Below are 14,004 nucleotides of genomic sequence, written 5' to 3' on the forward strand. Positions count from 1 at the left end.
AATTATTAGAGCCTAATTGTATATGTCTAATTCGTGCCTCTACTAGCTCAACAAAAGCTCGATTGGATTGCATTTAAATCTGAAGGAAATTATACGACTTCAGAAATAATTCAATTGAGTTGATTTGTTCGATGAGGACTTAGATTGCGCAGTCGTAAGAATTATTCAACTTGAGATTTGATTAAAGAATTTTCTTGAAAAATTAAATTGGAAAATCTATGTGATTTTTGGGAAAATTAATTTTGATAAAGAAAAATTAAATTAATCAAATTAATATGATTTTTTTTAAAAATTAATTTTAAAGTCAAACAAATGGATAATTAAATTTAAAAATTGGACCTAAGATCGTAAATTGGACATGGGAGCCTAAAATCGAGACTAAGACCCAAAAACTGGTCAAACCGAGTCTAGTATGTGAAATTAGACCGATGGACCAACTGGTGAGTGAACTAGATCATTCAGGCCGTCACTGGCCCAAACTAAATCGCAATAATCAAACTAGCTTAGGGTGCCAGTGGCTGGGACGACGGCATTCTCGTGGCCGACAAATGCTTGACAATGGTGAGTCTTTGGTGGTTATTATTTAGACACACTTGAATCCAAGATAAAGTTGTAGAGAGAAAATTCTCTGAAGAAATTTTTTCAAAAAATTTCTAGAGATATTTAACTTGACCCAAAAGTTTAAAAAAAGTACGAAATTAACCCACTGATAATTTTTGAAAAATTTTCTAATTCAAAGCGAGCCCACACTCGGCAAACATGAGCTTGAGGATAGCGAAGAAGACTACCCGGTCGAAGTGTTCATCCTAGATGAATCGATAACGTACAATTTTGATTAAGTATTTATTACTTTAGGTACCACAACTAAGTTCTTGTTTTGGAATAAAATTTTAAAACTCTGGTTTTACCCTATATATATTTTCAATTACATTTTCTAAACCCGATTTTCTAATAATTGGTATTAGAGCTAGGTTGTGCTTTATTTATAAGTATAAACAGATAATCAAAATAAATTTCTCTTCTTATTGAATGATTTGATTACATGGAAAGTGACATTATGTAGATATTATGCATGTTTTGAGTTATATATGGGAATAAATGCGATATTATATATTTGTTATATAATTTTTTTTGTCAAGGTTGTGGTTCTGAGGAAATAGAATGTGGATATCATCTTCACGTAAGACTATTTTTTTAGTTCATGGAATTTCTTGTGAATTAGAATGGACAGAGGACTTGAATGTAATTTTTTTTCAAAAGAGGTCCATGACAAGGAGAAGATGGAACCATGGCGGTTGAAGACCCAAGGAATGCCTTGTGGCGAAGAACTATTTAACTTATTTTTTAGAAATAAAAACATGGAAACATTGGCAAACAATTTAATTTTAATTACCCATCTCCTTATATATCTATTTTATAATTTTTTATAATATTTATATTATTTAATGTTATAATTGTAATATATATATATATATATATAAGATGATCCACAGTTGATCAATTAAATATAAAAAGTGTGGTAATGAGAAAATACATGTGTTGTACTGTTTTATTCACTTCTGTAGGTTATTCGATTACTATGAGAAGTGTGGTAATGAAAAGGTGCATGTTTAGGATTGCCTCTAACTAGGAAAGGTTTGGTTTTTAAGTGGTCAAATTTTACTCACCTCTCTTTCCTGGGACCCTACTTGGTGCACGGTTCACATTCACTTCTTTAGTTTTTTTTCCTTAAAAGAAAAACTATGGAGAATCAAAATTATTTATTTCTATGATTGATTGATTCTTATGTATGAATGAATGTGAATATTATAAAATTATCATAGCATTACATGCATGTATTGAAAGCATGTCATATAGATTAGGTAAGAATGTCAGTAGGACTATTGTATGATCATTCTGGAAATTTGGGATAAAAACCTTGCAATTTTTTTTCTAAAATATTGAATGGGAGAAGGTCTTTAAACAAGACCTTTGGCCTCAATTTATGGTCCCTAAGTGATAGCATGATAAAGTTTCGAGCTAGTTCTTATCCTGGCCGCACCCCAAGGTAAACTTTATCATGTAGGTTCATTAAATGGGATTTACTTTTAAGGATAACTAATCATGCATGACTCTCAGAGAGATCGTCCCAAGATAACTCACAAATGAAAGCATGTTCATGATGGGTATTGAGTCAATGGTTACACACTTACGATCATCTCTTATTAAATAGTTTCCCAAGAAATGATATTTAAGCTAGAGATGATGGTCAAACATTAAATAGTTTTTGGTTCGTGTGGAGTCTTGAGAATTAAGATTCACGAACTAATTAGATGTAATCCATGTTCTTGCTAGTTAATCATGGGACCCAAGGTGACATGGTTGATTAGTGTGAGAATGATCGTAGTAATGGAGAAATGTTGTTTCAATGTTTTAATACAAGATGCATACATCATACTGCATTCTTGATATTTTGCTGAAATGAAAATATTTGCTTAATACAAAGATAGTTATTAGTGAGTCTTTCTTTTTCAGTTAAAATATGTCTCCTACTCCTCTTATTAGCATTCTTGCTGAGAATAAATTAAACTCATTCTTGATGATACGTGCCCTCCTGAACCTCAGCCTAAAATGAGAAATCGCTGGAGAGATTTTGAATCGATCGCTCGATGTTATATGTTAGTGAGCATGGGTAGTGTGTTGCAAAAGTAACATAAGGAATTTTTGTATTACCAAAGAGATCATGAAAATTTTGGAGGATTTGCTCGAAGGCCAAGTTGCATTGGCTCAACAATCCGCTATTACAAATTTGATGAACTCTCAGCAGAAACCCAATACTTCTATCAAAGAACATATGCTTAAGCTTATGGGATTCTTTACAGAAGTGGAGGACAATAGGGCTGAACTAGACGTGAACACTCATATTGAAATATTTTTCAAATCCTTAACCAATAAGTTTGTTGGTTTTAGGGCCACTTACAACTTGGGGAACAAGCAGCTTACCTTGACTTAGCTCATGAAGAATTACAATCCTATGAGTTGTTGTTGAATGATGGTAAGTCATTTCAGGAGAAACCTGAGGCAAACTTAGTTGTGGGCTCCTCATCCTCTAAAGGGAAGCAGAAAGCTAAGGGAAAGAAGAAACCAACTAAGTCTTCGGTTCCAGCTCGTGTGGATAGGAAGAAGGCTAAGAAGTCAAAAAATCCTAAAAAGATAAAATGTTTCTTCTGCAATAGGAAAGGGCATTTCAGATCAAATTGTAAGGAGTATTTGGATTTCCTACCTCAAAAGGGAAAAGGTATGGAACTCTCTATGGTTGAAGCTTGCTTAGTGGAAGAATCAATTGACAACTGGGTTATTGATTCTGCAGCCACTAACCATGTGCGTGTTTCTTTACAGGGGTTCAACAAAACTAGAAGTCTACGCAACAAGAGCCTCTCATTGCAGATCAGAGATGGGAGCTTTATTTCAGTCGAAACAGTGGGAGAAGTTATTTTACATTTTGATAATTTTAGGAATATTGCTTTAAAGGACATGTTTTATGTACCTCGTTTTAAGAGAAATTTAATTTATGTAGCATGTTTATTTAATGACGGTTATTTTGTATCATTCTATAACACCCCTAACCAGTATCTGACACTGGAATAGGGTTACGAGGCATTATCGATTAATAAACAACATTTAGCTTACATTTATCAATCTCAAACATTCATTCACATACATCATTCAAAACAATTACATTGTCCCTTATAAGGGCCTACGAGGCCTTAAACATGCTTTAGAAGTGGTTCGGGATTAAACTGATATCATACGAAATTTTGAGAAAACTTAGAATTTTTTTCAATCATACAAGGGCCACACGCTCGTGTGAACAGGCCGTGTGCGTCACACGGCTAGTAACACGCTTGTGTCTTAGGCCACGTGTAACATCCCAAAATAAGGCCTAAACGGAATAGTGGTTGCGAAACCACGAATCTGAGATAGAAAAGTTTATTCTGATTAATTTTTATAATTTACCGAGTGATTAGATGCATGTGTTAGAGTATCGATGGAAAATTTTATAGATAGCATGCTTAATTTGCCTACTAGGGCTTAATTGCAAAAGTTGATAAATATGAGTTTTTGATGCTAAAGGATTAAATTGAAGAGTATAATTGAAGTACAGGTCCTTAAATGGTAATTAGACTATTAGGTTTTCATGGACAAAAATGGACATACATAGATAAAAATAACTAAAGTTTTAATGAAGGGTATTTTAGTCATTTGGTAATTAAAAGATTAATAAAAGGGAAAAAGATGGCAAAATGTGCCCATCTTCTTCATTAGGCCGACATTTCAAGGGTTCTTCATAGCTAGGGTTTTGTCAAGCTTCCAAGCTTTATAGTAAGTGATTCCAAGCCCCGTTTTTAATGTTCTATACGTTTTTGAAGTCCCGGTAACTTGATTTAGCTTATTCTAGCAATAATTTAACCTAGGGTTTGTAACACCCCGTACCTGAGTCCGTTATCGGAGTCGAACACAAGGTGCACACAACTCAATCATTTTCACAGTCCATTTAAAAATTTCCAGATAAGCTAGTTACTGCGTCACTGTCACTTTAAAAATCATATCTTGAGTTTCAAAGCTTGAAAATCAGTTTCGTAATTTTTACCTGAAATTAGACTCATATTTCCATCTACATATTTTTTTCTAGAATTTTTGGTCGGGCCAATTAGTACAGTTTATTAGTTAAAGTCTCCCAAGTGACAAGGGTCGACTACACTGACCTTCGCGCGTTACAACTTGAATATCTCTCTGTACAGGGCTTCAATACTGATGATGTTTGTTTCTATAGAAACTAGACTCAAAGAGGAATCTATAAATATATGGAATGACTCCTAATTATCCCTGGTTAATTTACAATGAATTTCCAAAGTCGGAACAGGGGATCCAGAAACCGTTCTGGCCCTGTCTCACGAAAACCTAAATATCTCTTAACATACAACTCATATGAACGTTTCGTTTCTTCCATATGAAATTACATTCATCAAGGTTAATTTAAATAATTTATTCACTAATTTATTCCACTCCTACTATTTTTAGTGATTTTTCACATCCACACCACTGCTGCTGACAGCATCTGCCTTTAAGGTAGACTTTACCTATTTCATAATTTCCATGATTCCATTGGCCCTTTTTGCATACATAGCACAAAGTGTGATCATGATTAACCATTCCAATGGCTAATCGTTCAAAACAATTCCATACCTCATAATGATCAACATACAAACGATTATAGTACTCTGCTAAAAACGTATATAAGCCATTTTCGCATGGCTATCCAAGTTTACCCAAAACCGAAAGGTACATGACCTACAACAAAAGGGTAGTCCTATACATGCCATTTCAAAGTTCAACCAAAATTTGTACCAAAAAGGGGGCTTTGATAGTGTGGATGACTTCGACTTCAATGATCCCGAATCCGATAGCTAACGAGCAAAATCTATAAAACAAAGAGCCAAAGCAACGAGGTAAGCATTTTAATGCTTAGTAAGTCTCAAGTAAAGAAATCAACTTTGACTAAAGTATTACATTCACATAGCTAAATGAATCACTTTATTAATACACATTCTCATAATCATACTTACTTCACACTTCATCAACATATACACACAAGGTATTAACCTATCTAAGAGCCGAAAGTTCGTTAGTCGATTGAACGAATACTATTTCAAACGGATCGACTTTTCCGATGCACATGTAAACATACCTTATCGTATTGGTATTTCGAGCGTATTAATTGAATTTATTACAGCACCAAAACGCTCATCTTCAACCGAGCTTCTTCGGAATTTAACCGGATATAACCACAAGTACAATTGCCTTCGGGTCTTAACCCGGATTTGGTAACTTGCACAAATGCCTTCGGGTCTTAGCCCGGATATAACAACTCGCACGAATGCCTTCGGGTCTTAGCCCAGATATAATCACTAGCATAAATGCCTTCAGGACTTAGCCCGGGTATCATTCAAATGCTCATGTACACATATATCAATAATCACAACACATCCATATTTCATTCTCGTTACTAAGGCTAAAACACAAAACATTTATCAAACCTTTCAATTTCGGCTCAATAGCCACACACAAAGAGCATGATTTCAATTGACTTTATAACTTAGTCCCTACGTACATTCGGCTGTCCGCCATAATATGACAAATCATTTCAATATAATTCAAGTAGGGTCATTACTCGAAGACTTACCTCGGACGTGGTCGAACGATTTCGACGGCTATTCGACTACTTTTTCCTTCCCTTTATCGGATTTAGCTCCCCTTTGCTCTTGAGCTTAATTTAACAAATAAATCGATTTAATCATTTAAGCATCGAAGAGGAATTCAAGGTACTTAGCCCACATATTTTCATTAGACATTAAAGTCACATATGTACGGAAATCATGAATCAACTCAACACATTAGTTAGTACTCTCCTTAACCGAATTTTCTAAGCCAAGAATAGGCATCAATATGCTTGCCTCTAACCGAATGCATGCACACCAATTCCCTCATGTGGCGAATATGCATGTCCATGTTGAGGCCAATTATACACTTAGTACCACACAAAAAACAGCATACATTTTACTAACTAACGCATTACATATCGTAACTCAATGCGCATCAATCATTTACTTCATAACCAAACATCATCATATGTAAATATATACCTTGAGATAGTATATATGTCATACTAATGCATCATGTGCAATCATATATGTATACATATGTGCAAGAGCCGAATCTCAAGTTGATTATACTAAACATGAGCATAAATCCAAAACACAAATCTTACTTATCATGCAATGAGCATAAATCATACTTATGGATGTACTATGGCCGAATACATCACAACACTATAATTTTGGTCATGGTTGAAACAAGAACTTAATACCTCACTCAAAAATGCTAAAAATAAAGTCCAAGAGCCATCAATCCACCTTTACATGCATCATTAGCAAGCTTCATATTTAGCATGCAAAGGCATTAACACAAAATCCACCTTGGCTGAATATCATCCCCATGACATAGCAAGGATTTGAACCATGGGTTAATTAGAACTCAAGCTAACAAAAAAAAACATGCATGAGTCTCATGGCACAACATCAACCATACCTTAATCTTGACACAAGTATGGCCAAACTTCCTCCTAATCCCCCTCCAAACCAAACATGAAGCAAGAACCCCTTCCTTCTTCCTTAGAATTTCAGCTCAAAGAAAATGAAAAAAAAGATGAACAACAATTTTTTTCTTCTCTTTTCCTCTACTCACGGCAATGGGGAGGGGGAGAAGCCTTCACACACAAATTTTTTTTATTTTTTTCTTACCCATGCATCTTATTTTATTTCTCCTTACATAATGCACTTACAAAACATGTTTCATGACATGTCTTGCCCATATTTCCTTGTCATGGCCGGCCACTAGGCTTTAGTTTAGGGAAATTTGACATGCAAACCCCTCATTTTTGCATGCATGATCAACTAGTCATCACACATTTCCCTATCCTATTTTCAAAGTTTACTACTAGGTCCTTTTTAGTGAAATTCACATTTAAAACCCTAAATCAAAACATCAAAAATGTCACACACGAATTAACACATATTATAGGCATCAAAAAGAATATTAGATTATTTTTATACCTCGGTTTGGTGGTCCCGAAACCACTTCCCGACTAGGGTCAATTTTGGGCTGTCACAACTCTCCCTCACTTAAGAAATTTTTGTCCCCGAAAATCTTACCGGTAAATAGGTTTGGGTATTGCTCTTTCATAGAGTTCTTGGGTTCCCAGGTAGCTTCTTCTATCCCGTGTTTGAGCCATAACACTTTCACTAGCGGAACCCTTTCGTTTCGCAACTCCTTCACTTCACGAGCTAGGATACGAATCGGTTCTTCTTCATAACTCATATCGGCTTGAATTTCAACCTCTGATGGACTAATTACGTGCAATGGATCAGATCTATAATGTCTAAGCATCGAAACATGAAAGACGTCGTGAATCTTTTCAAGTTCAGGAGGCAAAATCAAGTGATACGCAACTGGACCGACTCGTTCGGATATCTCATATGGCCCGATGAACCTCGGACTCAATTTGCCTTTACGGCCAAATCTGAGTATCTTTTTCCAAGGCGAAACTTTAAGAAACACTTTATCTCCCACGATACTCAATGTCTTTTCGTTTCAGATCCGCGTCGACTTGACGATCGAGGCTATCTTCGACTTTCACGGATTCCTTTTACTTTCTGTTCAGCATCTTTAATCAAATCCACTCCGAAAATTTTGCTTTCACTGAGCTCGGTCCAAAATGATGGTGTACGGCATTTACGCCCGTACAAGGCCTCGTAAGGTGCCATTTTAATACTTGATTGAAAACTATTATTGTAAGCGAATTCAATCAAAGGTAAATACCGTTCCCATGAACCACTGAACTCGAGGATGCAACATCTCAACATATCCTCAAGTATTTGAATTATCCGCTCGGATTGACCATCGGTTTGAGGGTGAAAGGCGGTGCTGAAATGCAACTTGGTACCCAAAGCTTCTTGCAATTTCTTCCAAAATCGCGAGGTGAATCTCGGATCTCTGTCCGACACGATAGAAATAGGTACCCCGTGAAATCTCACAATCTGAGAAACATACAATTCAGCAAGTTTATCCAATGAAGAGTCCGTATGTACGGGGATAAAGTGAGCCGACTTAGTCAGTCTATCAACAACAACCCAAATCGCATCCTTTTTACTTGCTGACAATGGTAGTCCGGACACAAAGTCCATTGTGACTCGATCCCATTTCCACTCGGGTATCGTAATCGGTGAAGTAATCTCGAAGGCACTTGATGTTCCGCTTTCACTTGTTGACATATTAAACATCTCAAACAAAGTCGGAGATGTCTCGTTTCATACCATGCCACCAAAACCGACGTTTCAAATCGTTGTACATCTTCGTACTTCGGGTGGATTGCCATTCGGCTACAATGGGCTTCGCTCGAATTATCGAAATAAGTTCTGAATTTCTTGGAATACACAAACGATTTCTGAACCTCAAACAATCGTCATCATCAACTTGAAACTCTGATTCCACATTCGTAACACATTCAGCCCGTCTTGCAACCAACTTATCGTCGACTTTCTGAGCTTCACGAATTTGACGAATCAATGATGGTTTGGCCTTTAATTCGGCTACTAACACATTGTCGGGTAGAATAGACAAGTGTACATTCATCGCTCGTAAAGCAAACAGTGATTTCCGGCTTAAGGCGTCCGCAACCACATTAGCCTTTCCCGGGTGATAATCAATGACAAGCTCATAATCTTTTAACAACTCGAGCCAACGTCTTTGTCGCAGATTTAAGTCTCTTTAAGACATCAAATATTTGAGACTTTTGTGATCCGAATACACATGGCACTTCTCACCAAATAAGTAATGTCGCCATATCTTTAAGGCGAATACGATGGCGGCCAATTCGAGATCATGGGTCGGATAATTTTTCTCATGTGGCTTTAATTGTCTTGACGCATAGCCACAACTCGACCTTCTTGCATCAATACGCAGCCCAACCCAAGTAGGGAGGCGTCACTATAGATGACAAACTCTTTGCCAGATTCGGGCTGCACTAATACTGGAGCTTCCGTCAAATGAGTTTTCAATTGATCGAAACTTTTCTGACACTTTTCCGTCCATTCAACTTGACATCTTTACAAGCGGTTTCGTCATGGGTGTGGTTATCATCGAGAATCCTTTTACAAACCGTCGGTAGTGTAAGCAAGTCCCAAAAAGCTCCGAACCTCAGTAATATTTCTCGGAGGCTTCTAGTTAAGTATGGCTGAAATTTTACTCGGGTCGACTCGAATACCCAATGCAGATACCACATGACCCAAGAAGCTAACCTCTCTTAACCAGAACTCACACTTGCCGAACTTAGCATATAACTGCTTATCCCGTAATAGTTGCAACACTAATCTCAGGTGCTCCGCATGTTCGGTCTCATCTCTTGAATAGACCAAGATGTCGTCAATGAACACAACTACGAACCGATCCAAATACGATCTGAAGATCCGATTCATCAAATCCATAAATACCATAGGGCATTAGTGAGCCCAAACGGCATCACTAAGAACTCGTAGTGACCATATCTCGCTCAAGGCGGTTTTCGGTATGTCCGAATCTCGGATTCAGAATCGATAATAGCCCGATCTCAAATCTATTTTTGAGAACACCGAGGCTCCTTCATTGATCGAACAAATCATCGATACGCTGATAACGGATATTTGTTCTTTATTGTCACTTTGTTAAGTCGACGATAGTCGATGCACAACCTCATGGTTCCGTCCTTCTTTTCACAAACAACACCGGTGCACCCCAAGGTGAAAAACTCAAGCGAGCAAAACCTCTATCCACCAACTCTTGCAACCGAGCTTTCAACTCCTTTAATTCCATTGGTGCCATACGATACGGAGCTATTGAAATCGGTGTGGTCCTGTGTACAAGCTCAATACCAAACTCTATCTCCGACGGTGGCAAACCCGGTAATTCTTGGGAAAACATCCGGTATTCACAAACCACGCGCAGATTCGGTTCTATTTCTAACTCCTTATCATCAAGTACATACGCAAGGTATGCTTCGCACCCTTTTCTTACACATTTCGGGCCAACATTGATGATATTACGGTGGCAACCCTTCAAGTCCGTAGACTCAACTCGGATCATTTCGTTATTTGCGCACCTCAAATCAATAGTCTTGCTTTTGCAATTCACAATCGCATCATGCACGGTCAACCAATCCAACCCAAGAATAACATCAAATTCATCGAACGGCAAAAGTATCAAGTCCGGAAAACAGGATCCTCGAATTACTAGGGGCATTTTTACACACTTTGTCGACCAAAGACGTAACGACCCAAGGGATTTGACACCAATTACGAACTCAAGAGACCCAATAGGTAAAGTCTTCTTGGATGCTAAGGTTTGGCATATATAAGAGTGAGTAGAACCAGGTCAATTAAAGCAATCACATTAGTATCAAAGAGAGTGAAAGTACGGTAATAACATCCGGCGAGGAAGCATCCTCGCGTGCGCGTATAGCATAAGCCCTAGCAGAGCGCGAGCCTCGAGATCTGGTCGTAGCATCTCTAGATCCTCTCTGACCACCACTAGTATTGCCCGTATTTCTAGATGGTCTCCCTCGAGCAGTGGTAGCACCCGGTTTCCCACTCGATCTACATTCTGCTCGACAACCTCGGGCAATCTTTAATGAAGTGGTCAACCGATCCGCACTTGTAACAGAGCGCCACGGAATCTACAACTTCCGAATGCCATTTGCCACAATGTCGACACTCCGTTCGTCTCGACGTTCATTCCCAACATCGGCGATCGAAGTGCCTCGTGTACCATTGTGGGGTCGATCACGATCTCGTCTAAAAGGCCCAAGTGCTCTAGACCGCCCACATCATCACGAAATTTCTTTGATGCCTGTAGAAGAGACTTTCCGAGGGTCTTTACGAAACTCTCCAGTTCCCACATCAACTTTTTGTTTTTCTTTTCTAAGCTCTTGACTTTACAAGCTCGCCGACAAGTACTACGAACTCTCATATTTCAAGAATGCCAACGAACATTTTATATCTTCATTCAGCCCATCCTCAAGCATTTACACATGGTAGCCTCGGACGAAATACATTCCCGGCGTATCTATAAGTCTAACAAATTTTCGCTCGAATCGATGGCGACATAGAACCTTGCTTAAGCTCAAGAAATTCCTTCCGCTTTTGATCAACAAATCTCGATCGATATACTTTTTCCAAACTCGGTTTGGAAAAACTCCCAAGTTACTTGCTCTCGAGGCACAACAGAGTCGAGTGCTCCACCAATAGTAGGCAGAATCACGTAGCAAGGAGATAGTACACTTTAGGCATTCATCGGGTGTACAAGATAGCTCATCGAGTACCCGGATAGTGTTGTCCAACCAAAATTCAGCTTGCTCGGCATCGTCGCTATCCGTAGCTTTAAATTCAGTAGCCCCATGTTTTCCAATTCTGTCAACTGGGGGCTTATTCGACCTTATTTGGTCAGTTACCGGAGGTATTGTAGGTGCGGGGGTTGTATTAGTCGGGAATGGAGGTTGTGGAACAGCCGTGTTAGTTCGAATGTATTGGTTGAACCAATCATTCATCACGCTATAGAAAGCTTGCCTAGCCTCATCATTCGGATTGCTAGCAACAGGTTGAGAGTCCGCCGGCGCTGTCCCTTGTGCGGGAGCAGGCGCCACACTCTCCACATCATCAGCTATCGCTCGGTTAGGATCGGGATCCATTACTATAAATAAACACAAATTCAAACGTCAGAAATCACCACACTATCAAATAATCACATAAAATGGCATGTATAGCTAGACCCAAACGCATTACGGTAGTCCTAGAATCGAATAAACCGTAGCTCTGATACCAATAAAATTGTAACACCCGTGCCGAGTCCGTTACTGAGTCGAACACAAGGTGCACACAACTCAATTTAATCATTTTCACAGTCCATTTAAAAATTTCCAGACAAGCTGGTTACTGCATCACTGTCACTTTAAAAATCATATCTTGAGTTTCAAAGCTCAAAAATCAGTTTCATAATTTTTCCCTAAAATTAGACTCATATTTCCATCTACATATTTTTTTCTAGAATTTTTGGTCGGGCCAATTAGTACAGTTTATTAGTTAAAGTCTCCCAAGTGACAAGGGTCGACTACACTGACCTTCGCCCGTTACAACTTGAATATCTCTCTGTACAGGGCTTCAATACTGATGCCGTTTGTTTCTATAGAAACTAGACTCAAAGAGGAATCTATACATATATGGCATGACTCCTAATTATCCCTTGTTAATTTAAAATGAATTTCCAAAGTCAGAACAGGGGATCCAGAAACCATTCTGGCCCTGTCTCACGAAAACCTAAATATCTCTTAACATACAACTCATATGACCGTTTCGGTTCTTCCATATGAAAGTACATTCATCAAGGTTAATTTAAATGATTTATTCACTAATTTATTCCACTCCTGCTATTTTTAGTGATTTTTCACATCCACACCACTGCTGCTGACAGCATCTGCCTTTAAGGTAGACTTTACCTATTTCATAATTTCCATGATTCCATTGGCCCTTTTTGCATACATAGCACAAAGTGTGATCATGATTAACCATTCCAATGGCTAATCGTTCAAAACAATTCCATACCTCATAATGATCAACATACAAACGATTATAGTACTATGCTAAGCATATATAAGCCATTTTCGCATGGCTATCCAAGTTTACACAAAACCGAAAGGTACATGACCTACAACAAAATGGTAGTCCTATACATGCCATTTCAAAGTTCAACCAAAATTTGTACCAAAAAGGGGGCTTTGATAGTGTGGATGACTTCGAATTCAATGATCCCGAATCCGATAGCTAACGAGCAAAATCTATAAAACAAAGAGCCAAAGCAACGGGGTAAGCATTTTAATGCTTAGTAAGTCTCAAGTAAAGAAATCAGCTTTGACTAAAGTATTACATTCACATAGCTAAATGAATCACTTTATTAATACACATTCTCATAATCATACTTACTTCACACTTCATCAACATATACACACAAGGTATTAACCTATCTAAGAGCCGAAAGTTCGTTAGTCGATTGAACGAATACTATTTCAAACGGATCGACTTTTCCGATGCACATGTAAACATACCTTATCGTATGGGTTTTTCGAGCGTATTAATTGAATTTATTACAGCACCAAAACGCTCACCTTCAACCGAGCTTCTTCGGAATTTAACCGGATATAACCACAAGCACAATTGCCTTCGGGTCTTAACCCGGATTTGGTAACTTGCACAAATGCCTTCGGGTCTTAGCCCGGATATAACAACTCGCACGAATGCCTTCGGGTCTTAGCCCGGATATAATCACTAGCATAAATGCCTTCGGGACTTAGCCCGGGTATCATTCAAATGCTCATGTACATAT

The sequence above is a fragment of the Gossypium arboreum genome, chromosome 4, assembly GCF_025698485.1.
Source record: "Gossypium arboreum isolate Shixiya-1 chromosome 4, ASM2569848v2, whole genome shotgun sequence".
Taxonomy (NCBI): domain Eukaryota; kingdom Viridiplantae; phylum Streptophyta; class Magnoliopsida; order Malvales; family Malvaceae; genus Gossypium; species Gossypium arboreum.